Source organism: Monodelphis domestica, chromosome 4 (genome assembly GCF_027887165.1).
Source record: "Monodelphis domestica isolate mMonDom1 chromosome 4, mMonDom1.pri, whole genome shotgun sequence".
NCBI lineage: Eukaryota > Metazoa > Chordata > Mammalia > Didelphimorphia > Didelphidae > Monodelphis > Monodelphis domestica.
In genome coordinates, this window is record NC_077230.1 from 53,943,704 (window position 1) to 53,970,500 (window position 26,797).

The 26,797-nt window shown below is 36.0% G+C and overlaps 1 long non-coding RNA gene across 1 annotated transcript; it reads left to right on the plus strand.

The window, feature by feature from the left end:
- The first annotated feature begins 238 nt into the window (after positions 1 to 238).
- Positions 239 to 26,517, plus strand: LOC107652321 (uncharacterized). Its single transcript, XR_008911082.1, has 3 exons — positions 239 to 783; positions 23,152 to 23,254; positions 24,964 to 26,517. It is a non-coding gene; the product is annotated as an uncharacterized LOC107652321 (long non-coding RNA).
- The last annotated feature ends 280 nt before the right edge of the window (positions 26,518 to 26,797 follow it).

Here is a 26,797-nt window from a genome sequence, read left to right on the forward strand (position 1 = left end):
AACCAATATTTCAGATACTTGCTTTTTCTTGAAGTTGCCTTCCTTCACTGGCAACTCTGAAGGATTTTCACTTGCTCCTACAATGTGATTGTTTTTAATGAAAGATACTCTATTTGTCCTTCAAAAGAGGACAAGCTATCCCATCTTGTTACTAACTCTTCCTATCAAGATTCTCTTAGTCAATGTAAAGAGGCACTCTTTAGCTGGGAAAAAGGCCAACACATTGCATCTAGTTATTTTTCCTGCCTTAGAGAAAATGTCTCTGGTTTTAATTTTTCATTTATTTTCCTGAACAAATGGACACAATTCATACTTGGCAAGCAAAATCGGGCTAATATCTTGTTGTTTGGAGAAACACAGGGGTCCAGAAATTGACATGTCTGGATGCAAGCCTCTCTCACTGTTCTACTTCTAGTGAAGATATAACCTTTCCAGACAGTGACTTCTCTTCATTTGATTTGTTTGGTGTCATCAGGCCACTGTCAAGCCTAGACAAGGGGGCACTCATCAACAATGCCTGTCGTCACCTGAGTTTGGCCACAACTGCAATTTGGATATTTACACTGACTCATTCCTTGAAGCTTATATGTGCAATGACCTTGGCCAGTCTGAAACCTGTGCGGAATCCATTATCTGTTTCAAATAGGGGTGGGTGAAGAGCCTGCCTGCCTGCCCGAGAGCAACCTTCAACTTAAAAATAATGCAATTTTCACTGAAGGATACAGAACTGAAGGACAGGTAGAAATGGAGCTGAGGAAACATTGTAAGACTGACCTTTGCACAGTAAGTTTCTCCCAAGGTATAATGGCCAGAAACATGATCTGAATTTTTATACATACACATCTATATCTATGTAAATAAATATACATACATATCCAGCGATATAAATATGTGTATATATACCACACAAATATACTGAATACATATATGGATGTGAATATATATTAACCGGTATATGGAGTGAGTATATGTATATATGCAAGTATATACTGACCAACTCTCTAAACAGAATTTCCTTTTGAAAGATAAAATTTAGATAAGTGTAATTGTAGAACAGACGATATTGTCTTTGTTCTAACCATCATTTCATTGGCATAGGAAATTTGAAGTGTGAAAAGTCCCTTCACCAATGTAGATAAGCAACTCCTTCTTGGGTTATACTTTATAGAGTTGTCTGGGGCTTGGAGAAGTAACTTATCCAAGATCACACAATTACCATGTCAGAGACAAGGTCTTCCTGATCATGGGCATTGTATGTCCTAACAATATACATTATATACCCCATGGCCTCTCATGTAGGAGAATTGTGACTGTTAAAAATGAGACAACAAATATGCCTTTCTCAGATTAAAAAACTGACTAAAATGTTTAAATATATATTTATAACAATGTGTTTATGATATATGCACATGGCATGCATGCATCATACTTAGGCACATATATGTTCATGTATACATTTATGTGTATGTGCATACATATATATATGTATACTCCATATATAAATATATAGTCCCTAACAGGAATAAATAACTTTAAATGTTAACTCAAAGAAATCGGTGTGAAGGAAAACATTGTCACTAGTCATATTGTTCAGATGAGATTCTGAAAAACTAATCAACTTCCAAATGAACTGAATTACAGTTCTTGGTTCCCAGGTATAGATGGGGATTGTGTCTAAGTGGTGCTGAAACAATAGCTTAATCCAAACAATCCATCAACTCAATTACCCCCCCCACCCCAAAGAAAAGAAAACCAAAAAGAGCAACAAAAAAAGAATAAAGTCAGTGCAGTCATTCAATTGAATCCACCTCTTTAGGGACAGCTTAAAATAATTAATTGTTGCACTGAATTGACTAATCATAAAGCTGAATTGACTGGTCAGTGTAAAACTGCTAATTAAACCAAAGAGCTCATTGGGATATGTCTCCCAATAGATATTCCTACTTACCATAAAAGTAATTAACAGGTTCATGGGCCAGCTTGTGTCATATCAAATGCTACAATTAAGTAAGTGTATGACTGTTAAAAGTCATAGTTTCTACCAATAAAAATTAGCATTTTTTATTGTATCAGTGCTTTTCAGGTCAAATTTCTTTAGCTACAAGAATTTATTCAGTTTATCAAATTTACAATAATTTATTTTCTACTATATTTAACCAAAATATATGCAGAGCATTGTGCTAGGTTCTGGGACAGAGATAGTCATGGTATAGACCCTATTCTTAGCAACTTGTAATCTTTTTCCTCCAATCTATGCAAGTCTACAAACATCTATGAAAATATGTGAGCACAGACAGTGCCTAAGCTTCATAGTCTAAGCAAACAGAACATTACAACACTTTTTGTCCAATAATTGCAATGTTTTTTTTAAAGGTAGGTTGTGAATTTCTTTATATTTGAGGCTTCTGATTCTATAAATTAGTTCTTGTTATACTTTATCAAATACTTTGAAATTTGTAATTCATGTTTTAGGCTTGTTTAAAATTAAAGATACATGTAAGTAATAATAAAGTGTCTAAGGAAAGAGGCAAGGATGAATCAAGTATGTAGAATAACAATGTTCTTAAAAAGAGTGATGACTGGCCCTGTGTTTGAGGCCCCAATTTGGGGAAGTAATAAACCTGCACAAAAAGTGTCAGTGGGTTTTGATTTATTCAGAGTAAGATCAAATACTTGCATTCAAAAACTTCAAAATATTAATTTGCAACCAGTGCATTTGTGATTGGTGGGTGGGATAGAGGTTCTTGCTTTATCCAGCACCACTTCTCTACTCTATTATCCAGCTATATTTGAGCAATCACTGTCCCACAAACACGATCTATTCTTTCTGTCATCCGTGCCACCTTAGCCAGTTATTGACATCTTCTCCATCCATAAATTACACTCCATGAAGCGTTGCCTGATTCTTTCAAATGGTGGTCCACACTCTCTTATTGAATTCCTAGCACCTCGTGGTCACCATAGGTTTTGTGACCTTTACTCTGCAAAAATCACATAATTAAGTTGGTCTGGTATTTGATGTCCTGTAGACAAAACACTTGGTTAAATGACTCCACTCCCTATTTTTCATTTGCATATTTTAATGTTGTGAAAATGAGTAAAACTAGCAACAGATGTTCCTATTGTAACCTATTCACTATAGACATAGGTTAAATAAAATTGCTCCCAGCCAATATTACTTTACTATAATGCCTTTTTATGGCAGAGTGAGACAGACAAAATGCTAATGCCATCTATTGCTCTGCAATTTATGGTGTTAGTTACCTGGGAGTGCTGAACAGTAAAATTACTTATCCAGAGTCATGTCTTTAGTACTTGAAAAGAGTTCTTCCTGGCTCTTGGACCACCCGTCCCTGCTGCCTCTCATAATTATGTAAAATGTGCTATAACAAAAGGCCACTTTAGAACTTCTAAATCCTCACATAATATTGAATGTAAGGGTAGGGAGCCTATGATTGCTGGAGAGAAGTGAGTCTGGCCAATAACAAATGACCATTGACCAAGATAAGGCTTTCTCCCTCTGGACTACAGTAGTACCAGGACTCAGTAGGAGAGCAAGAAAGGCTAAAGATATGGGGATTGGGGAAAATGATGAGACTTCAAGGATCCAACTCCAACACTCTCTCCCTTATTTCAAAAGCTTACATTCCCACCCCTCCCTCTCTCATTTTCTCGTCTTACACTCTCCCCTATTTAGAAATGTTTGATAAAAATCCATAAGGAATGATGCCCTTGAATGGATGGGAGTGGTATAAAGAGGAAAAAGGTGTGAAAGAAGGAATCCCTGTGCCTATATTATACTTTTATAGACCTCTGGGAAGGTACCGCCTATATAACTTTGTAGCTATGAAACTGCCTCCTGTAATATTGTTTGCCTTGAAGTTGTTTTTCGGGGAAGCTAATTAAGGACTTAATTAGGATATTACTATATAGTTCATGATACACTTGACATTCAGTCAGTTAACATTGAAGTATATAAATATGTGTGTGTGTGTATATATACACATCCGTATGTATATATTTGTACATACTACATATTTGGATAAGTCACTATGTTTCAAGCACCCAGGTATTTGGTACAGAGCTGATTGAGTAAAGTTTTAGCTTCTTGCCGAGATATTTTGGCATCAAACAGATGTAACCTTGACTTGGACTCAAGGAATCCCGTACATCATGTTACAATGTATTTATGAACTCCAAAGTCTTTTTTTTATTGCAAAGCTGTGCTACTGGCAATATTCATTTTATTTCCTTTTAGATCCCCTCACCCCTCAAATCATCATATTATTAGTAGTCTAAAATGAAAGAGACTGAAATGTGCGGAGAATAAACACTCCAGGCTTTTATCATAAAAGAGGTTAAAATAACAGCAATGAATCTAAAAATTACATGACCTTAGATAACAGATCTTACATTGACTGTCCATCTTACTTCTCTGCACAGAGTGGTTGTGTTATGGATTAAGTAGTTCATTTTTTTTTTCAGAGATGTAACTATCATGTGAAACCTGAATGTGGAACAATTTAAAGTCAGAAGGCTAGTTGTTGTTCATCCTTCCTTTCAAAGAGAACCAATGGAATCATGGGTAATATCTTGACTTATGAATTTAAGTGAGGCAGGGTTGAAAAGTTGTCAGTCTTTATCTTTTTGACAGTCATTGAAGTCCAGTAGCAAGACAAAAGTCAGGACAACCAGCAATAACCCAGGATACAGGGCATGTCCGTGGCTTCTTTGTTGTCACACCAAGCTCTAGACACTCCATCGTGACTGCTTCAGCTGCCTTCAGGGCCATTGTTCTCCTCTGTCCATTCAACCCAGGGAAGTCTTCACATGCTTGGGGTACATCTCCCTAATTCACCTTCAAAGGTTTTTGAGACCTGTTGGTCACTCTCAACCTAGTTTACCCTATCTGCCAAAACTATTTTGCCAGGATGTGACCTTCTTGGAGCTACAGGTGAGAGCGGGGAGAAAGGTGGACACCAAAGGTCAATGAGAAATTCTGGAAAAGGCTTGACAAGCCCTTGCACCAGAAGTACTAGGCCTCCCTGGACACTTATGCACCCCTATATATTGATAATAGGAGTTTAAGGTAGCACATGAACTTAAGTCTTTTCAACTACTAGGCTAGTATTCTTTCCATTATCTTACAGGGTGGGAAGGTTGGTAGTATTTCCATTTTGCAGATGAAGAAGCTGAGGTCTATATAATTTAAATTTATATATGGTTGCAAAGAAAGTAAGTTTTGAAGTCAGGTTTTGAATTCTGGGTTCTTACATAAAAATTCTAAGTCCTTTCTATTATTTCATATCCTCAAGACTCTATAGCAATGTACATGTTGCTAAAATAACCAGCCAATCTATCTAGCTCTGTGATGCAAAATGTCAGACTAATTATTTCAGAGAATTAGCCATTGTTGTGACCTGGTTTGTCAGTTTTGTTCAAAATCATTGCATAATCTGATGTCGATATAACATAATTAAATAAAATTAAATTTAAAACTTTTTAAAAAATAGAATAAAATGAAAAGGAATATGCATACTCTCTATACTTGAAAAAAGGTAGAAGTCAAATTTATTTGTCAGTTAGTCCTCCATACCTTAATATAACAGCTTAAAATAGTAAAATGACATATTATGCAACATTTTCTTGGGTTCTCTTTCTGGCCTAAATATTAGAAGAAAGAAAACAAAATTCAAGTTGTATTTCTTGTGAAATACCTAAAATGGCATCTTCCTGACTTGGAGTCAAACATACATTGGTGGAATAAGTTGTTGCACTGGGAATTCCCAACATGGATAAAATCACTAGACTACATCAAAACAAAACAAGTAGAAAAATATATAGGTATAAAAAGGTTCAGGTAATTTTGCATTAATTTTCCAAAATGAGATAACTTACTGAATGGAACTATCAACTGTTTCACCATTGATGATTTATGTATATTAAAGAATTGGATGATATACCCAAATCATTTTTATTATTGGTCTAACATTTCTTAATATACATTACCCTCCCACCCAAACATATACATTGCTTGATTAGTTAGGTATATGTGGTTTACTCTAAATCAGCAAATTTGAAAAAAGGATTGACAGACTGAATATTCTAGACTAAACAAAACATTAGACTAAACAACACCCACAACTTGTTTGTAGTCCATTAGCAGGGGAATGGCTAAACAAGTTATTATATAATGATTGTGATGGAATACTATTTTGTTATAAGTAATGATGAGGAAAATGGTTTCAGAAAGACCGAGAAGACTTACATGAACTGAAGCAAAGTGAAGTGAGGGGAACCAGGACAGTAATGGTGGAAATAGAGTTTCTCACTGGAGTGCCATCCAGTAATGAAGTCACAAGTCTAGATTTAGGGCTGTACTGCTAAATAGCTATCTAACAACTCTGATAAAATGTAAATAGAACACACTTTTGAGTTTAATCTGCATCACTAAGATTTTGTGACAATTAGGTAGCAGAGTGCAAAGACCTCCAGACAGAATTTAGAAGACCTGAGTTCAAATGTGACCTCAGGAACATATTGGCTAAATGACTCTGGGCAAGCCAGTAAATCTCTGCATCTGATTCCTTAATTATAAAATGACTTCCATTAAATACCTCCCAGGATTATCATTCCTTAAAAATCCAATTCACATTCTGCCTTCTATAGGAAGAACTTTCTGATCCCTTCAGTCAATACCATTCCATCTTCAAACCTCACATGGATTTTCTCTTGTTCCTTTCTAAAAATTTATGCAGGGGGCAGCTGGGTAGCTCAGTGGATTGAGAGCCAGGCCTAGAGACTGGAGGTCCTAGGTTCAAATCTGGCCTCAGACACTTCCCAGCTGTGTGACCCTGGGCAAGTCACTTGACCTTCATTGCCTAGCCCTTACCACTCTTCTGCCTTGGAGCCAATACACAGTATTGACTCCAAGACGAAAGGTAAGGGTTTTAAAAAAATTATGCATAATGATATTTTATAGTTATCTAGATATATCTTCTATCTTTCTCTTAGATAATGAACTCCAGCAGATAAGAATTGCACCTTATCTAGACTCTTAATCTTCCTCAGTACCTAACATGTTATGCTGTACCCAGTAGGCAATTAAATGCTCATTGTGTGGAATCAAATTGACTTCTTTCAAATATCTCACAAGAAATACTTCCCCTACTTTGAAATTTTGAACCTTCTGCTTCTAGTCTCAGCACCATCCTATTCTCTTAATTATACTCACTCTATAATCTATATCCTAGAAGACCCATTCTACACTTGGGGTCTGTGCCTAGTTTTTAAAAATACTTTGGGTATTGTATTTCAATATAATTGGTTTCCTTTATAATCCTATAATGCTTTATTTTATGCATTTAAAACAATTATTTCCAGAAGAGGTCCATAAGCTTCATCATTTTATCAGAGAAGTCCACAACACAAAAAAGTTGAGAAACTGATACAATGCCTATTTAAATTATCTACCCTTGTGTTTTTTATTTATCATCCTATACTATCACAAACTCCAAAAGAGAAGGGAACAGGACTCACAACAACCCTTAATTCTTTAAGAACTCCTATTCCAGTAGAATATAAACTCCTTCAAGGTGAGAACTAGATTTCGCTTCTGACTTTTTATCCCCAGCAGTTGTCACCTGGAAAGTGCTTAATAAATGCTTCTTGACTTGACTGGATATTTCATTATTATATAAATTAAAATGTTACCATTTATAATTTAGTTGCCCAAACATAATTAATATATAGTCAAAGAGTTATAATCCAATTTCATAGGATTATAGGGTGGTTGGAAGGAAGTTTAGAGTAACATGGTCCAAACTTCTGATTTTACAAAATTGAGACCATGGGGAGTTAAATGACTTACCTAAGGTCATACAGGTAGTGTGTTGCAAAGTTTGCAAAGATTCTTTGACTCCAAATGCAGCATTGTTTCTACTGTTTTTTGAGTGACTGGTTATAACGACAGTGATAACTAATTTGTTTCCCCCTGAAACAAAAGTTCAATTAAATAGCAACTCTTACTATTCCTAAAGTCCAAGGAAAATGATGATTGCTCCCTAGCAGAGTCATACATATTTAATTGTTTATGACATTGATTATGATGTTAAGCACTTTAATTATCTTCTATATTGGGAAGGTGTTGCTTCTTGTCATTTTCATTGCTCTTTTGCTTAATGGCCCAGCAAAGGACTTTTTCCTCATCTGTCAGGGTGTCTGAAAGGATGTATCTATAAACCTAACCTGGCTAGATAACTAATTTGAACTTTTGTGTGTAAATTCAAATTAACTCATTAGTGGGTTTGAATAAACTAATACTAGGCAATTTCCTTAATACAGCCACACACAAAATACACACATATGTCTGTATTTAAATGTCATAATATATAATAGGAAAAAGAATAATAATACAACTCAGTGAGTCCTAGTAAATAACTGCAAAACTCTCCTCAAAACTACCTCTCATAGAGGTAGTAATTTACAGATGTAGCTTAGCCTTATTTAACAGTCCCTACCACATTGGGGTGGGCTTATTAACCAATACTGAGAAGCTCCAGGAACTTATATTTTCCAGTTTATTGGAGTATTGGAGGATTCCATCAATATCTTCTTTTGCCGATAAGTGTTAGGAAAAGAATGAAGCAAATTTATAGTTATCTGTCTAGGGAAAGTTTATGAGACACGATGACATTTTCTTCTAAACACCTATATAATCTCAAATCACCATTTTAGAATTAACACAACTAAACATCTAAAAATTAGAACCAGATTTTTTTTTCTTTATCATGCTTTATATATATAAAAAAGATGACAAGCTTTAGAAAGTTTCCATTGCCCTGTGTAATAACTCTTAATTCACATCAACCAGAGAAAGAGAACAAGATGCTAAGGTCACCTGGCAACACAGAGCATAAATCTCATCAAATTGGAACATGCCTCAACCGGTTTCCTGAATAAGCCAACAAAACAGTTTATTATAGGGACTCCCATTTGAGGTTGAATTATGGGCAGACAATTCATGACTATAAATGAAATATATGGGATATATTTTAGGGAAGGGAACATTTTCTTTTTTTTTCTATTCTTAATATAAAACTTCTAAATCAACTTGATTCTATATTCCTATAGAGCTCAAAGGTATATTTATTAAATTATTTTAAACTAAAATTAAATTTAACCCTTGTTAAATTTACTGACTACAGTATATAAATCTTATCAATCCTCAAGAATTACAAGAAATTAAAATCCAATTCTTTTCTATGGAGATTATCACATTTACTTAGTGATTCCTTCCTTCATCTTCTTTCTTTTGTAGAAGTAATGAGGGGCAAGGTTGTTTAGTTATTCCTGCCACACACACCCCCTTACTACTAATTGCCTAGACTGGTTTTCTAGCATTAATGTCATTTCTCTGCTGCGTGAAGCTATAACAAAAGAATCTCCAATTCTTTTTAATTTTTAGTTCCAAGCTCCCAACCAGAAACAGTGCTCTGGTAAAACACCACAGTCTTCTCTAGTAATACTCCCTATCAATTGCTTCCTTCCAAAAGAACTCTCAGTAAGTGATTGTTGGTAGTTAACACTACTAAGTAAACATTCAAAACAAAGAAAGTCAAACACTGTATCTAGAAGGAAAATACAGAATCCCAGGAGGGAGGCTCAAAGGAGAAAGAAAATAATGACTACCATTTTAGAATCTGTGGTCTGAGAGTTTCCAATGTCTCAGTGCCTAATGGGAGAAGGGCATTATGTTTATATTTATAAAACAGAAAGAGAATATAGATGTCATCTAGTACAACTTTCTCATTTTACTGATGAGGAAACAGAGACCAGAGGAGTTAAGTGACTTGCCTAAGGTCACACAAGTAATGTGAGTTTGGGATCCACAATTTGAACATATCTTCTGACTCCAAATATAAGACTCTCCACTGTATATAATGCCCTCTTATAACACTCTACATGTCTAATCATAAGGCATAACCTCTTTCCTGGTACCTTGTTCCTTCTCTTTTTCCAATCATCAACATCACACACACACACACACACACACACACACACACACACACACACACACACACACACACACACACATGCACGCACACACAGGCACTATATTTTGCAACATCCTAGACCAAGACTTCTTGTTCTTTCAGCTCCTCTAGACCTCTAGAGGCTTCCCCTATTCCAGATCCATATGGTGTACTCTTCATATCAGGAGCTGAGTTCTTCTAAGTTTCTGATTCCTGCTCTGACACAATCAGTCTGGTTTTCCTTTATCTGTTTCACTTTGTTTTAAGGGAAAATTGAGGTGGGGGAATTTTTCATTCAATTATATTGTTATCTAATTCATTCGGGTGATTTTTAGTTGCATTATTATAGTAGAGGTTTCCTTACTTTCCACAATTGTTTCCTGGAACTTCAGTGGTCAATCCCCTTAAATTTTCTTTCTTCCATCTAGTGGAAATGACTCATTTTACATTTGAGGAAAATGAATCCCAGAGAAGAAAAATGTCTTGTTTAACAGCAAACAAGTAGTGAGTGGAAGAACAAGGATTCTTTTCCACTGAATCATTTTGGGATAAAAAAAAGTATCTACTTTGTAAATTATAAAATGTCATATAAAAGTTATGTGTTCTCTTCCTCCCCTTCCTCTCTCTCTTCTCTCTCTCTCTCTCTCTCTCTCTCTCTCTCTCTCTCTCTCTCTCTCTCTCTCTTTCTAGTCCTTCCCCTCTCCTCAGGAGAAATGTACAGCCTGTGCAAAAGAAACGTGGTGGGATGTCACATGTGAAAAATGAAAGTGTTTGTCTAGAATTTAGTAGTTAAAAATGAGACTCATTGGCCATGTGTGGTCCACAACTCTTTGGAGTATGACTAGAACCAAATAAAATTGTACTTCCTATCTGATTTTAATATGTTGGTGTATCTTTAAAAAGAAATATGTACCTGTGTAGGTTTTTAAGCCAATATGTGGCCTGCAGGAATCATTATGTATAACATAGTAGTCCTGATTTCTTTCTGAGTTTGACATCTTTGATGTAGAAAGACCACACAGCATAAAGAAAAGTCAATATATTAAAGCTAAGAAAGAGAGATGGTAGGCATGCTATAAATAGGTCTAAATGCTTAGTAAAATGCTTTGTATTTGGTCCTAGAGGCAATAGGAAGCCAACAGAATTTATTGAGAAGGGGAGTGACCAATGTTTTAACTTGTGTTTTATTAATATCACTTTGATGTGAGAAAATCAAATATTGATTTAGTCTATTCCATAATTGATTCTATTTTGCAATTTCCTAAGCCATTTTTTCTTTGTCTGTGAGTTAAGTTCAGGAGTTCAATTTTTCTTCTCTGAGCCAAATTATTCCATAATTCACCTAAATTCAAAGAAACATTTTCCCCTATACATCTTATTGCCCACATACAACTAAGAGAGACCTGTTATCTTTGTAATGAGTCTTGAATTCTCATGTACAACTAAGGAAGATCTGCTATCTTACTAATAAGCCTTGAAAGATGTAGGTGGGAATCCAGAAGTCTGATATCTCTGTGACACTGACTGTACTTCAAGACAGTCTGGTCTGTTATCACTGAGATGACATTAACTAGCCATGTGGTTAGAAGTTACAAGTGAGCTTTCCCAGCAACAAGATAGGAGAGATTGTTGCTAGCCCTCCAGTCAAGACTTTCATCCAATCATATTAATTTTACTCATTTATAATACTTCAGACTTTGTATCCAATCATATTGTTTTCTATCTATGATGCTTTCTATTCTTTGTTCTTTTATACTTCCCCAAACTATATGTAGGTTAGTAAACCCTACCTCATAGATTGTCGACTGACTGAGGAGCCAAAAGAATCATTTTATTAGTAATTGCTAGTTTTACCAGTAAATTGAATATGCTTAGAACTTTGTTCCTCAGTTTACTTTAATTGAGTGGAGGAAGAGATTTGAGGAAGAGAAATAAATTAGTAGCTTGTTGGAGTAGTCTAAATAAAAGATGATGAGATCATAAACTGGGATGGTGACTGCACAAATAAAAATATGGAGGTGTGAGATATGTGAAACTAAATCAAGCTGACTTGGGCAAGTGGTTAGACATATGGAGTAAGGGACAGTCAAAGATGTTTCCAAGGTTATGAACTTGAAATTAGAAAGCCATTAGAGTCTTTGACAAAAATAGGGAAGTTGGAAAGAGGAGTGAGTTTCAGTTGTTGAAAGATGAGTTTTATTTTTGAAATATTTGTCTTTGAGATACTCAGAAAACCCAGTTCAAAATATCCAATAGGAAATCTGGAAGTATTCTGTGTAGAAATAATCATTGAATCCCTAGGATAGTAATGGTGAACCTATGGCACAGGTACCAAAGATGACATGCAGAGTACTCTCCTTGGGCACATGTGCTGCACTCCCCCACCCAGAACTCATTACTAGAAAGGCAAAGGGACTTTGGTAGAACATATCCTTTTCTCCTCTCCCCTATGCCTGATGACAATTTTTTTTTTCACATCACCTGTCTCTCTGCCCAGCACAGAGCTAGGAGCCCATAGTGGGTAAGGTGAGCAGTTCACAGGTGGCAGAGCTAGAAGGAAGCAGAGCACTTGAACAACTCCCTTCCTCTTCTCCACACTTGCTGAGGATGTCCCTCACTTCACTTGCCCCTCTGCCCAGCAGCCCAATAGGATCACTTTTTCCCTCCCCCATATGGGGTAAGGGGAGGGGAATAGGGCATGCCCATAACTGAAGGGGTGTGGGGCATGACATGTGTTATCAGAGGGGCAGAGTATCTGAAAGGTTCACCATCACTGCCCTAGGAGTTATTTATACAACCCAGAGAGAGAATGTTGGGAAAAAGAAGAGAATCTTGGAATATGTCCAGTTAGAAGACAGGTTAAGGTTGGACATATAGCAATGGATAAAGAGAAGGCATAGTTGGAAAGATAGGAGGAGAAGTAAGAGAGAACAGGAATGAAAATCTGAGATGGAAGGGTATTTAGGAAAAAAGGGCATCCAAAACCATTCAAATGGCAAAGAGGTCATGAAGGATGTGAATCAATGAAAATCCATAGGTTTTATAACTGATATCCTTTTAATACCTTTACAACATGACTCCAGCCTCACTTTCCATGTGCATTCCACATTGTTCATTTCTTCTGAACTCCAGGCAAGTTTGACTTCTCATTATTTCCTCTTCCTTCCATGCCTGGGATGCTCTCCATTGTCATTTCAACCTCTTAGAATGAATACCTCTCATCAAAGTTGAACTTAAGTGCCACCTCCTTCAAGAGGTCTGTCTTGATAATCTCACTTGTTAATGTGATTCCTTGTCCCCTCCCACATGCCTGCATTTATATATATATATATATATATATATATATATATATATATATATATATATATACATATCCTTCATTTGCTTACTTGTGTACCTATGGACATGTGGCATCTTCCCAGAATAATGTAAGCTCCTTGGGAGAAAGGATTACCTCGTTTTTGTATTTGAACTTCCAAACCAGTCTTGGCACACAGTAGGAATTTACTAAATACTCGTTGATTAATCAATAGAATTCAAATCTGTCTCAGGCACCCTCTAATGTCAACATATATATTTAAAATCATGTGGCCAAGCATAAATTGAACTCTGAATTAGAAAAAAAGGGAAGTGAAAGGATAAGGGTTTCTCTTCTGTTTTCACAGGGAGAAAGTATACTCTCTGGGGAGTAAGAAAAATTAGAATCACCATTTAATGTATCATCATTTGCAGCACTTCCATTTGGATTTGCATGCTGCCTGATACATTCATTTAAAAAATAGTCCCTTCTTTATCTTCCTATTCTGTGACCATAGGGATCTAAACAGTTCTATGTATTCCTATGCTTTCTATAAATCCCATGACCTTATTTTATCATTAAAAGTTGTTCTCAAGTGAATTTTGCAGGCTTTCTTATACTGACCTGTTCTTGGCAACCTCCAGTTTTCAGTCTGGAATACTTTTGCTATATCATTTTGCTGTTTCCTCACATATTTGTCCCACTGGGATCATGCAACAGCAAGCATTGTTTCTATAGTAATGGCCTGGCAGCATCCAAATATATTGTAGATATGAGAGCCCCTTCCCTGAAAGAAATTCAATTTCCACAGGTTCCTAATTTGTTCCCTGGAAGCAATAGGCTATATTTTGTCTAGGATGGAGCATTGAACCTGGAGTCAGAAAATCTGAGTGTGAGTCCCCGTAATGTTATTGTTCTAGTTGTACCATATTAGGCAAATTCACTACTTCAGGTTCCCTGTACATAAAAGTAGGCAGTATACTACTACTATTACTAATACGATCCCTGGTTCAAATAGGGCCTCAGATACTTCTTCAGACATACAGACCTGGGCAAGTCACTTGATCCCAGTGGCCTAGCTCTTACTGTTCTTCTGCCTTGGAACAGATATTTAATATCATTTCTAAGACAGAAGGTAAGGATTAACAATTTCATTTAATAATCCCAGGAGTTATGTGTTATTATTTTTAAGATATTATTTATTTTAACATTCTTTTTTTTTAATTTTGAATTTAAAATTCTCTCCCTTCCTCCCACTACTCTATCTACTGATAATGCAAGCAAAGAAATAATAATTAATTATACACGAGAAACCAGATAAAATATATTTCCACATTAGCCATATTGCAAAAAGAAAGAAAAGGGCAAAATTATATTTCAATATACACTCAGAGTTCATCATTTCTTTCTCTGCAGAAAGCATTTGTTTTTATCATGAATCCTTTGGAATTATTTCTGAACATTATATTAATTGGAGTAGCCAAGTCTTTTCAAAGTCGATCATTACAACATTGCTGTTGGTATGTATAATGATATCCCAGTTCTTCTCACTTTACTTTGCATCAATTCATAGAGATTTTGCCATAAATTTTTAATGAATTTATACACTTGTCATTTCTTATAGTATATTAGTACATCATCATAATTATATGCCACAACTTGTTCATTCATCCCCTTAAATTCTGATTCTTTGCTACCACAAAAAGAGGCACTCTAAATAATTTTGTTCATGTAGGTCATTTTCATTTTTTTGTCTCTTTGAGGTACACATCTAAGGGCAGCATTACTAGGTCAAAGTGTATGCACAGTTTTAGCCCTTTGGACATAGTTCCAAATTGTTCTCCATGATAGTTGGACCAGTTCATCTCTCTCAACAGTTTATTAATGTACCTATTTTTCATCATTTTTTCAAGTGTTCCTGTCTCTGATAGGTTCGAAGTGTTTTAATTTGAACTTCTCTAATCAAAAGTTATTTAGAGCATTTTATAAGAATATAGATAGCTTTAATTTCTTCTGAAAACTGCTTGTTCACTTTGATCATTTATCAATTGATGGGATCAATTCATATTCCTATAAATTTCACTTAGCTTAGCTTTCTATTTATTTGAGAAATGTGGTCTTTATCATAGAAACTGGCTGTAATTTCCCCCCAGTTTTCTATTTTCCTTCTAATACTGATTTTGCTTGTGCAAAAACTTTTTATTGTAATAAAAAATTTGCTCCTTATAATGTTCTCTATATTCTCCCTTATTTATAGATCTCATATGTAAACTATCCTTTGCTCCCCTAATTTAATTATAAGTATTATTTTTATGTGTAAATCACGTATTTTAAAAAAATCTTTAATTGCTACACTATTTGAGATATTGGTCTATACCTACTTTACTCCATAGAGCTTTCTAGTTTACCCAGCAGTTTTTCTCATATAGTGAGTTCTTATCCCATAAGTTTTGACTTTTATTTTGATCAAATATGAAATTATTATGGTCATTTACTACTGTGTATTTTGTACCTAATCTATCCACTGATCCAAACATTTTATTTTTCAGCCAGCACCAGATAGTTTTCATGATTACCCTTTATATTATGGTTTGTGATCTCCTAAAACTAGGTTACCTTCTTCCACATTTTTTTCATTGATTCCCTTGATATTCTTCACCTTTTGTTCTAGAAGAATTTTGTTATTATTTTTTTTTAAGTTCTAAAATAACTTATTCTGCATCTCTGCTATTCTTTTTTTTGGTGGATTTTTGTGTCTTTTTCTATTAGGCTGATTTTGTTTTTAAGGTGTTGTTTTCTTCAGCACTGTGTGTGTGTTCCTCTTTTAACAAGCTATTAATTATCTTCATAATTTTCTTGCAGTATTCTCATTTCTTTTCTCAAATTTTCTTCTTTCACTCTTATCTGTTTATTTAATTCTTCAAGGAATTCTTGTTGTGCTTAGGGATAATTAACATTTTTCTTTAAGGTTTTCTTTATAGCTCTTTTCACATTATTATTTTCTGAATTTATGTCTTGATCTTCACTGACTCTGTGGTATATTTTTATAATCAAGTTTTTTTTGTTGCTTGCTCATTTTTAGACTATTTCTTTGAATGTTATGTTAAAGTTGAACTCTCCATTTTGACAGTAGCATCAGTTTTACTCTTAAATGGCTAATTTTGGGACACAGGTCCTGGACTAGCTCAGCTTTTATCAGCTGGCTTCAGGTAACCTCAAAGCAGAGAGGAGGGAAAGTGTAGAAAAAGCCAATGTCTTTGTCAGAGATGTTATCAACAACTTCTACCAGGGGCAGCTGGGTAGCTCAGTGGATTGAGAGCCAGGCCTAGAGACAGGAGGTCCTGGGTTCAAATCTGGCCTCAGACACTTCCCAGCTGTGTGACTCTGGGCAAGTCACTTAACCCTCTTTGCCTAGCCCTTACCACACTTCTGCCTTGGAACAAATGCACAGTATTGATTCCAAGACAGAAGGTAAGGGTTTTTAAAGAACAAAACCAAACAACCAACCAAACAAAAACAGCTACTACCAACCTACTCCACAGATTTCCTACCTTTCTGGTTATGGTAATAAATGCAACACAATCCTGAGCATTCTCTTGAACCAAGCAAATACTTTAGAAGGTCAAAGAGAATATATATCCAAGAAAGAAACCCCAGAATAAGCTATAATAATCTGTATACTTCACTCACTTTATTGCTGATGCAAAATGTTAGCTTTACATCACTGAAGAACACTTAAATAACTTAAAATGCGTTGTCATCCAACCCTAATGAAGCTAGACTGATAGGTAGTGTTCCTTGGTACAAGCTCCTGCATATTAATCCCTTATTCTCCCCCTTGTATCCCAGTAATTTGGGACTATTACTGCTGATCCCTCCACAGCTATTTGCACACACGTATAGAAAAGTTATAGGAAAGAATAATAATATAATGACAATGACACTAGCATTTACATGGTGTTTTAATGTTTGCAAATATTTCATTTTATCCTTACAACAACCTTGGAGGTAGATACTGTTATTATCATCATTTTATAAGTGAAAAAACTAAGATAAACAGATATTAAGTGGCATTCCCAGTATTACATAGCTAGTAAGAGCCTGAGGCTGGATTTGAATTTTCTTACCAACACTAGGTTTAGAATTCATTGTGCCATATCCACTGTGCTACCTCATCTAAAATTATTTGATACTACCCAAGTACCCCTTTCCACATGGGGGAGAATACCCTAACTATGTTTAAGCCAGCTGATGAAAAAGCAGCTACAGACCCCTAAACAAAGTGCAAATGAGACTTTTTAAACTAGGTCCAACTCTTCTATAATGCATATTGATGAAAGTGCCTATATAATTACCATATACCAAGGACACTTTGTTGAAGAACTCTATTGTAATTAGAGTTTTAAAATCAATACAATTTATTTTGTATCTTGAAATATATGACCTACATGATCCTTTGAGCTGTATGTGAGTTGAGATTTTGGAGATGACTCTCAAAGAGGTAAAGTTATTAAGCTGTCTTTGGAGCTAGTCTTCTGCTTCATTTAAATGTATGGAATTGACCTAAAAGATTAGACTCATATTGAATTAAATATTAATCTGCTTCATCATTAATCCATGGCATTGACCCACTTTACTCCTTAATTATTTAAGAGTTAGATGTTCAACTGAATCATTGTCCTTGTATATGAAGAAAAGTTGTTTTAGAATTTGAAAAATGGTTACGTAAATGTTTTGTGGTCAAAGAAAATGTTATCTATTGTTTTAAAAAAGGTTATTTACTCCAAGCACGTGATTTTATGTGAATACTTCCTCCCTTCATGTTGATTGTGACACCTCAACATCTTAGTGGTTGGTAATAATTGCTATGATTAAAAAATCATTATTTTATAGCCAGCTAGATGATGAGTCCCTCTAATTTTAGCTAGGCAGTTCCTTGGAAAATAGTCATATGGTTTACAACTTCGTTCCATTAGAAAAACATTTTTAAAAACTTGAATGATGCAAATGAGTCCTAAATTCTCTTCCTTCCTTCATTCCTTCGTTCCTTCCTTCCTCCCTAAATTCTCTTCCCCCTTCCCACTCTCACTCCCTCACTCCCTCCCTGCCCTCCTCTCTCCCTGAGATGGTAAACAGTCTGAAATAGATTTTGCATGTGCAAACATGTAAAACATTTTTCCATATGAATTATTTTGTGGAAGAGATCTCAAGGAAGAAAGGAAGGAAGGAAGGAAGGAAGGAAGGAAGGAAGGAAGGAAGGAAGGAAGGAAGGAAGGAAGGAAGGAAGGAAGGAAGGAAGGAAGGAAAGAAAGAAGGAAATAAGGAAGAAAAAGAAATGAAGGAAGGAAGAAAATAAGTGAGGAAGGGAAATATAGTATGTTTCAGTTTGCATTCAAACTCCATCAGTCCTTTCTCAGAGGGCAAAAGTAATTTTTCATTACGAGTCTCGGGATTTTCTTAGATAACTCCATTGCTAAGGATAACTAGATCATTCATAGTTGTTCATTAAGAAATATTTCTGTCACTGTGTACAATGTTCTTCTGATTCTGCTCACTTCATTCAGTATCAGCTTATGTAAATCTTTGTAGATTTTTCTGAAATCATTTTGTTCATCATTTCTTATAGAACAATAACATTCCATCATAATTATATACCACAACTCATTCAGCCATTCTTCAATTGATGGACTACTCCTCGATTTCTAATTCTTTGCCATAACAAAAAGAGCTGCAATAAGCATTTTTGTGTAAATCGGCCTTTTTCCCTTTAATATTTTTTCTTTAAGGATATAGACCTACTTGTTATATTCCTGGATCAAAGGGTATGCACAATTTTAGAGCTGTTGGGCCAAAGATGCAACTGCTCTCCAGAATGGTTGATTGAGATCACAACTCCATCAACAACGCATTAGTGTCTCTGTTTTCCCAAATCCTTTCTAACATTTATCATTTTTCTTTTCTGTTGGCTAATAATATAGGTATGAGGTAATACAACAGAATGGCTTTAATTTGCATTTCTCTAATCAAAAGTGATTTAGAGCATTTTCTTATTTGACTATAAATGGCTTTGATTCCTTCATATGAAGACTGCCTGTTCATATCCTCTGACCATTTATTGTTGGAGAAAGATATATTTTATACCCAAAATGTATCTCTATATATTTGAGAAATTAGTCCTTTATTGAGGATACCTGCATCAAAAATTTCCCCAGCTTTCTGCTTTCCTTCTAATCTTGTTTGCATTTGTTTTACTTGTACAAAACCTTTTTAATTTAATATAATCAGAATTATCCATTTTACATTTTATAATGCTCTTTTCTCATTTGGTTTTAAATTCTTCCCTTATTCATAGAACTGACAAGTAGACTATTCCATGCTCCTCTAATTCGCTTATGACATCACTCTTTATATTTAGATTATGTACTCATGCTATTCTTATCTTGGTATATGGCATGAAATGCTGGTCTAATCCCCATCTCTGCCATAGTAATAGTAGTAGTAGTGGTAGTCTCTCGGTGACCGAGAATGATGATTGTCTTTGTGCAGTTTCATCTACGGTGTACCCTCATGTGGCTTTGGAGTCCAAAGGCTGAGGCGCACAGTTTGTGGCACATGGGGCCTGGGACGCCAGTTGTTACGGGAGGTGCGGCTGTGGCCTGGTGTCGGCGTTCACGTGCAGCGGCAAGACGTCGACGTCGCTCATCTTCAAAGGTGGGGGCGGCCTGGTGAATGTGGGCTCACCAGCTGCTTCTGTCAGAGGCAGCGAGTTCTGGTTGCTTTGGTGTCATGCCAGCCCACTTCAAGTTGGACTTTAGCTGATCCTTGAATCTTTTCTTTGGTCGGCCTTGTTTCCTGAGTCCAGCTGACAGTTCACCATAGAATACCTGTCTTGGTGTTCGCTGTGGGTCCATGCGGATGACGTGTCCAGACCATCGTAGCTGGGCTTTGAGGACCAGGACTTCGATGCTGGTGGAGTTGGCTCTGTCGAGGACTTCCTGGTTGGTGATTCGGTCCTGCCATCGGATCCTCATGATTGACCGGAGGGAGCACTGGTGGAATTGCTCCAGCTGTTTCATGTGCTTCCGGTACAGTATCCATGTCTCACAACCGTACAGGAGCGAGCTGAGGACCACTGAGTTATACACTTTGAGCTTCGTCGCAGTGCTTACACCGCTGTGTTGGAGGACTTTGGAGCGCAGCCGCCCGAGTGCCTGGCTGGCCTTTTGGATCCTGGCATTAATCTCATGGTCTAGGGACCCGTCGTTGGAGATGGTGCTGCCCAGGTACTTGAAAGTGTTGACGTTAGAAAGCTGCGTGCCGTCGATTGTAATGCACGGCTGGTTCGTTGGTCTCCCTGGTGCAGGTTGGAACAGCACCTCTGTTTTGCTGAGGCTGATAGTCAGGCCAAACCGTTTTGTTGCGGTAGAGAACCTGTCCACAATGGTTTGGAGATGATTTTCTCTGTGGGCCATGAGAGCACAGTCATCTGCGAAGAGAGCTTCCAGGATGAGTCTCTCTGTTGTCTTTGTTTTTGCAGTCAGGCGGCGAAGGTCGAATAGTGAGCCATCCAGTCGGTATTTGACATAGACGCCCAGGTCTAGATCCATCACAGCATGTTGTAATACTTGGGTGAAGGATAGGTTGAATAGTACCAGAGTGAGGACACAGCCTTATTTCACACCATTGGAGATGCTGAAGCCATCGGAAGTCTCTCCACCAGATAGGACGTCCCCTGTCATGTCGACATGAAAGAGTTAGATCAGTTTGACAAATTTTACTGGGAAACCAAGCTTGCTGAGGATCACCCACAATGCGTATCTGCTCACTGTGTTAAACGCCTTTGTCAGGTCTATGAAGACAATGTAGAGACTTAGGTTCTGCTCAAGGCATTTTTCCTGCATTTGCCTCACCGTGAAGACCATGTCGAGGGTGCTGCAATCTGGTCAGAAGCCACATTGTGATTCAGGCAGGTTCTGCTCTGAAACAGATGACAGGAGTCTGTTGAGTATAACACGAGTGAGGATCTTTCCAGCAGTGGAGAGTAGTGAGATGCCTCTGTAGTTGTCACAGGATGCTCGTGCGCCTTTGTTCTTGTATAGGGCTACGATGGAGGCATCTCTGAGTTCTGGGGGCATGTCTTCCTCTTCCCATATGCTGGTCAGTACTATGTGGAATGCCTGGAGCGCCTTTCCATTTAAGGCCTTGTACACCTCGGTTGGGATCCCGTCTTTACCGGGTGCCTTGCCTGCACTCATTTGTTTAATGGCTTTTTGGACTTCTTCTATAGAAGGAGGGACGTCAAGTTTTTCGATGGTGTGGTTTTGGGGGATCTGCTTTGGTCGACTGAAGAGGGTCGATTGAGAAGCTGACTGAAGTGTTCTTTCCACCTGTTGCTGATGCCCTTTTTATCTTTTATGAGAGTGTCACCGTCAGAGGATAGCAAGGGAGTGGTGGTGGGTTTTGATGGTCCATAGACAGTCTTGAGTGCACTCTGCATCTCTGCCATACCATTTTCTAATTTGCCCAATTAGTTTTGTCACACAGTGAATTCTTGTTCCAAAAGGTTGGATATTTTGATTTATCAAACACTCAATTACTATGATCATTTGTTATTAGGTATTGTGTACCTAATTTCTTAAACTAATCAACTACTCTATTTCTTAGCCAGTAACAAATTATTTTGATAATTATTGCTTCATAATACAGTTTGAGATCTAGTTCTGATAGACCATCACCCTTCACATTTTTTTCATTAATTCCCTACATGGTCTTAACCTTTTGTTCTTCCAGATAAATTTCTCATTCTTTTTCTAACTCTATAAAAAAAAACTTGAGGACATGGAACTGAATAAGTAGATTAACTTTGGTCAAAATTGTAATTTTCATTATATTTGCTTGGCCTACCCAGAAGCAATTAATATGTTTTACAGTTATTTATATTTTACTTTATGTGAAAAGTATTTTATAAATGAGTTCATACAGATCTTAGCTTTGTTTTGAAAGGTAGTTCCTGAGTATTTTCTATTATCTACTATTTATTTAAATGGAATTTCTTTTTTTTTCATCTCTTGCTGCTTTACTTTGTTGGCAATAGACAGAAATGCTTATGATTTCAATGGGTTTATTTTATGTCCTGCTAAAGTTATTGTTGCTAAAATTAATTATTTCAACTAATTTTAGTTGATTCTCTAGGATTGTCTAAGACTATCATCATATCATCTGCACAGAGAGATAGTTTTGTTTCTTCACTGACTACTCTAATTCTTTAAATTTCTTTTTCTTTCCTCATTGCTAAAGCAAAAGTCAATTTTTTGGAACATTAATGCTTCAAACAATGTTAGCACTCTAGAAATAAATAATTTTGTGAACACTTGTCATTAATACATTTTACAAAAATATAAAATATTGGTTTACTGTTCATTCAGCCAAGCAAAAAATAAAGTTGTCCTATATTTAGCACTTTACCTAAATTCTTGCTTCATTTTACAGTTTCTTGAATGTTTGGCTTACAACTTAGATGAAATAAATCTTTTCACAGAAAAACTGCTAGTCTTTTTGCTTAAATGATCAGTACAATTACCAGTCAAATAATTTTCTACACTTAATTGTATCTTTTCAGTCACACAACAGAAAGATTCATAGAATATAAGACTATATTTTATGTTGCTGTTGAATATACATAGGTATTTTTTAAATTAGTAGAGCAAAACACAGCTTTATCATCTCTTTTAAAACACAGAGTCTTTTGTGTAAGTGTGTTCATATCATACAAAATTCCTTGCTAGGAAATAACTCTTTTCAACAATTCTCAAATTTCAGAGTGAAGCATAGATCAAGGACTTTTAGGCTCACCCAAATTTGAGCATGACCATGGACCATGCAGACTCCAAATATAAGTGGGATTCTCTCTGGTAACCATCAGGTAATGTCCTTGGCTACTATCTACTTTTCATGGATTGAATCCAACAATTCACCAAATATTCATTAAATGCTCACTAAATGCCTGGAGGAGTGTATGGGGTGATCAAGGAGGACTGGCATCTTTGTTGTGAGGGCCTCATCTTGGTATTATAGATAATTCTTGAAGAATTATATAGAATAGAAATGAATAAATAGAATATTTGTAGAATTTGTAGAACTTCAGGACTGTTCATCCACTTTTGGTGTCTACTCTTCATCCAACTCTCACCTGTAGCTCCAAAAAAGTTTAGTAAGTGTAGTAGCTCCACCCTGGTAAAACCATCTCAAGCAAATGGGATAAACCAGGGTGAGGGTATCAAAGATGGTTAAAACCTATTGGTGAGTAGGGGGATGTTTACCCCAAGCATGTGAAGACTTCCCCTGACATAATTGAAAAATGAGAGCCATTATATCTCTAATAATAAAAATATTATATTCCATGAGGTTTATTAAGGATCATTAGAAATCAAGGAATAAAGAGGATACAAAATAAAAACTATGTGCCCATGGCTGAATAGCCCATTAAAAATCCCCACACTTAGCTTACCACTATACTTGCTGCATCATTTGCAAAGGAAGAGAGTGTGGGAGGTGTTACTGCCAGTTAAATACCCAAGTGATCTCGCCAACATGGAGACTCAGGAGAGATTATAGGGAATTCTGGGAAATACAAGGACTTCTGTGAATTGAAGTCTAGGGTTCAAAATTTCCATTTATACAAATTGAAGGAATTGTTGAGGGAAGAATAGGTACAGGAGATAAGAAAGGTTTTGTAACAGGGAATGGAGGAATTGAAGATATAGAGGGATTATGGATGCTGGTGAGGTAAAAGGAGAGAGATACCCCCTGCCGGATGGACAATGCCTGTGCCTCAATCAGTCTATCTCAAGCCATCACAACTGACAGACTCTACAATCACATTTAAGCTTAAATCTTCTCAAAGATTTCATTCCCTCTTTAAATTGTAGTAACAATATTCATAGTTTCAGTGGGAGAAACTATTAAAGTTAGTGTTATGGTACGTATGGAATTGTTCAATAGTTTTTCAGTACTGTTAGATTCTTTGTGACCCCATTTGGAATTTTCTTTCAGGGAGGCAGGGTTTGCTTTCAATGAATGTGAACACATATCCCTAGAGTCTACTCTACCTTCCCTTTTCCAAGGAAGACAGATTGCTACTGGGAATGGAGCAGGAGACTGATGCTAGTAGTTAATTATTCCTCTTTCTTTGTTTAAAGGGTACTGGGATAGAATTTTACACACACCTCTAAATATTGTTAGTCTAGGGACAATAATTTTTAGATTCAAGCTGCATCCCTGATTGCTGTATCTTAATGTGAGAGTGCCCTAAGCTCTATATCCCTGGCTTTACTCCTTTCCCCCAAAATGTCAATTCCATAAGAAACATGCAAAGCAAATAACAAATAAACCCATTTATCCAAGAAAATAGCAGGGAGAAAACAGAAAATATATATATAGATGAGATTATATACACAAAGTAAATGAGTTTCTCATTAGGAGCAAGACATCTCACCTCCACTGAGAGTCCCAGATCTAACCAAAAGGGGAATTCCTCAAAGTTTCTAGTTTAAAATTAGGGAATAGGAACATGATTCGAGTCATGATTCCTCTACATGTCACATTCTTCTCGAAATCTTTTTCTTCTTTCAGGAACCTAAAGAGAACCTGGAACTGTGTATCTTCCCTGTCAAAGCTGAAAGCCAAAAGATCGTGTTCTCTCTTCTCCTAACTCTTGTCAACTCCAACCCTTATACTGAACATTGACTAATCAGTCTACATACAAGAAAGTTCCATGCAAATGGGCTTTGGTGTGTGTGTGTTTAAAAGAAAGGGAGCTTTACCCTCAAGACTCTCTGTTTATGTGACATATAAAACCTGAGAAGATTTTTCTTTCTCATGGAGTCAGTGCTCCAAAATTGGAGATCATCGGTATCTACCAATATAAAATAAGACTAAATGGATTGTAAGAGGTCATAGAAATATTAATGAATTTGGAATAAAAAAAATCCCGTTTTGAATCTAGCTTCTCTTCCACTATTTTCTTGGAGAAGTTACAACATGTCTGAACCTTATTTACTATTCTGGAGGTACTCAGGGATTTATGAACCTCCACACTACTTTTATGATGGGAAGAATAAGATATGCCCCTTTCACAGGATTATTGAAGGGGGGTCCTTAAAAACCCTGTAACCTTAAGTAAATATGAAATACTATCATTATTTTGTTTGTATTTCTACTGCTAGACTGGGAATAATTTTCTTTCCTATAACTTAATGAGTTAAGCAATAGAATATAACAAAAATTCTTCTAATCCTAGCTTGAGAGAGGTGGATGGCTTCTATAAGTGAGCATTTGAATCAACTGCTATCTGCCTCATTTTCTCTGTCTGTAAAATGGATATAATTATATTTTTCACCTACCTCATGACAGCAGTATTGTGAGGAATAAATCATTGTTGAGAACATTGCAAGTACAGAGTCTATATGAATATAAAAAAATAATTTGAAATCATAAAAGAACTGAACTCAGAACCTCTTCTACTGGTTTGATTTAGGCATAAGTTTGGCACCATAATTAGAATAGAGTGGATGAGTCAAGATTTTAGTACAATGATCTAGGAAATTGAATGGCCCCTTTATGTTCCCATTTAACTTAAGGTTGAATGAAAAATGATATATTGTTCCTGATAGCTACATGTCACCTCTGTGATAAATTGAATAGACCCTAGATAGAGAGACTTCAATTTTTCTGTCAGGAATCTTGTGAAGAATAATAATAAAGCTTCCACTATCATTAAAAATCAGTATTTTAACTTCTGAGTTTAAATATTACAGAAACATTAGATATTCATTATATAGGGTGGGGAATTCATTAATATCAAACACAAAATAAAAAATAAAATATTGATTCTAAAAATACCGGGTGACACAATTCTTCTTACTCTAGACTCATACACTGGAATTTCTACCATTGGATCAAACATAGCTCTTGTTTACAGGACAAAAGAGATGGCCTGATAGCAATTTTGAAGGTGTAAATAAGAGGAAAGCAACTCTTATTTTAAAAGTCCTGCAAATTTTAACTCTAAGTCTTTCTTTTCAAAATTTCTGGAGTCAAGGAGAGTAAATTATAAACCTAACAGTCTTGACTTGTTTTCCAAATGGAAAAAGGATATATTTAAGTTGCAGATGAGTATATATATTAGAGAAGAAAGGGAATGAGGGTCAGGGATAAAACCGTCTTCTCCTTACAAGCAAAGCATAACAGCCCTGAACATGGCACAGTCTGTCTCTCAGATGGAATTATATAGATAAGAAATATGTTGTGGAGCAACAGAGAACTAGAATTTTTCCAAAAGTAAAATGATTGTTAGACACTCTTAAGATTCATATACTATCAAAAGTTTGAAGTCCTATGTTTTTAATTACTTCATTCATTGCCTTAATGATTTGCCTCTTCATTTTAATTTTGCAGCCATAATATC